At 46.6% G+C, this 2,500-nt stretch overlaps 1 pseudogene; it reads right to left on the bottom strand.

The window, feature by feature from the left end:
- The window catches only part of LOC120908040, a 9,148-nt pseudogene that overhangs the window by 2,977 nt on the left and 3,671 nt on the right, over positions 1–2,500 (bottom strand).

Raw genomic sequence — 2,500 nt, 5'->3', positions numbered from 1 at the left:
TGCCGGTCCATCTGTGGTATCATACATCAGCACACGATTCCTAAAATAATCACCAATGATATCATAAAGATATTTAGGAGTGTTAATTCTCTGTAAAGCATTTGCAATCGCCAACCATGAAGCACTGTTAAAAGCATTAGTAACATCTAATGTAACAACCGCACAATACCGTCCACTGTATCTGTTTCTACTTCTAGCTACCGAAACAATGTCCACTACCCGTTGAATCGCATCAACTGTAGATCGACGACTTCTGAAACCAAATTGGTCGTCAGACAGTCCGTTGACCTCCTCGATGTGTGCATTTAGCCGTTGCACTATGATGCGTTCTAAACCTTTACCTGCCCGTCTAGTAGACAAATGGGGCGAACTGAACCCGGTTCCCCTGGTGGTTTGTTCGGCTTCGGTATTAACACCAACCTCTGCCTTTTCCACTCATCGGGGAACTTCGCGTTCTCTAAACAGCCTTGGTAAACCCTGCAAAATGCATCGGTTGCAGTCAACATACCAACTTTCAGCGCCTCATTCGGGATACCATCTGGTCCCGGCGCCTTCTTGTTAGGTAGTCTCCTGGCAACCGCAAGAATCTCATCATTAGTTACCCTTTCAAACTCTCGTGGCTGATCGATACGATATTCAGGCCACACCGTGTTTGGGTGAGTAGGAAAAAGCTCGCTCACCACTTCCCTAAACTCGTCCAATGTCATGGTTCGGGGTCCAATCGAACCCTCGGCCACTTTCTTGAACGTATGATATACTATACCAAATGATGCGTTGTTCGCTGTTCCCAGGAACTCTTTCCACTTCCTCTGTCGGGTATGCTTGATCAATCGCTTGAGGGCATTCCGTGCCACCTTGAACTCGTCCCTAAAAGTAGAATAGAGATCAGTATTAAAAGCTCTTTGCGCTAATCGATCGCGGTGTTTGCACTCTTTGCGAAGTGCCTCAATCTCTAACGTCCACCAAAATGCACTCTTGTTAGGAGTGTACCTCTTACGTTTAGTCATCGTCGCATTACACGCCGTGACAAGTATACGCATTAAGTCTTCGCTTGTTGTGACCTCGGTCTCAAAAGCGGCTTGCATCATAACTTCAAATATATCTTTGCTAAAATACTTGATGCTCCATCCCGTTATGGGTCGGGACAGATTACGCACGCTTTGCGTCTCAAGATCTATTCGTATTGCACGATGATCAGAGTTCATATAGCTAGATAACACCTCCCACTTAAATGATCTTGCTACGGTTCGGCTCGCAAAAGTAAGATCAACTACTGACGTGCGCCCTGGTCCAACATAAGTTGGGGTGCTGCCGTCGTTCAATAAAATTGCGTCAATCTGCGCAAAGGTTGATAAAACCAACTCACCTCTTCGTTTCTGGGTTTCTCCACGCTCGCCAAGTTGGTTGTTCCAACTTATGACCAAGCGTTGAAGTCCCCCGATAACGAATTTGTGGATACCGGTTACGGCCATTACCGTGTTATCCAACATGTTCTGGAACTCTTCCATACTAAATCTAGGTGGCGCGTAAACGCTAACCACTCGCATATCACCTATGTCAACTATCATTAAACCCTTCAAAGCCTTACTGACTACCTTAACTGGTAAGTCCGCGTTAACCACTACCGCTGCTGTGTTATCGTCATTGCGTAACACTTTGACGTTGGTTGTTGCCAGATACGGATCTGCAATCAACACTATATCCGCAGATTCTTCCTAATCGTTTGCCACATTAACTGAAATGCAGCATAACTATGATTCTGGTTATGTTGTAGCAACCTAACCATTATTATCTAATCGTTCGCCTACGGGGACACATATAACTGCCCGTTGCGTGAAGGTTCTGTGACCTCGTACCGCAATCCAAACACTTGACAGAGTTGGTACAAGCTTGCTTCTTGTGTCCACTCAAACCGCATTTCCAGCACAGATTACTTCTGTCTGGTTCCCTACAATGGTAGCTCGTATGGCCTACCTTCCAACACTTATAGCATTTCTGCTCTTCCATAACCTCGCGGATATGGCATATCGACCAACCAACTTTCAGCTTTCCCAAATTCAAGAAGCTTTGAAAGTCTGGCAGCGATACGTTGATCCGTGCCCACTGCGTACCGGCCGCGCGGCCTTTCTTCATTTTGATACGATCTGTTTCTATCTCGATGTTGAGCTGTGCTTTGACAGACTCCGCAACCTCCTCTGGGGTGGTAATTTCATCGAGATGCATGATCTCAATCATTTTAGAAGGAGCTAGCGTTCTCACTGACGCCTTGCCCTTCACCGCTTCCTTAACCTTTGGGGCAATTGCACTAGCAGAACTACCCTGCTTAAGTTCTAGCAACATGCCTCCATTCTGGGCCCGTCGGACCTTAGAGATTGTCTCTCCAACCGATTTAAGAGCATCGGACTGCTTCATTTCCTTGAGCAATTTCGCCAGCTCCTCGGAAGTGCAGTCCGATATCAGCAGAGCCTCAGGCCGCTTCCTGGGCTTATTCTGCTTCTTC

This window comes from Anopheles arabiensis (genome assembly GCF_016920715.1).
Source record: "Anopheles arabiensis isolate DONGOLA chromosome X unlocalized genomic scaffold, AaraD3 X_pericentromeric_contig0029, whole genome shotgun sequence".
Classification (NCBI taxonomy): domain Eukaryota; kingdom Metazoa; phylum Arthropoda; class Insecta; order Diptera; family Culicidae; genus Anopheles; species Anopheles arabiensis.
The sequence above is the reverse complement of the archived record's forward strand: the minus strand, read 5'-3'. Positions and strand labels throughout refer to the sequence as shown.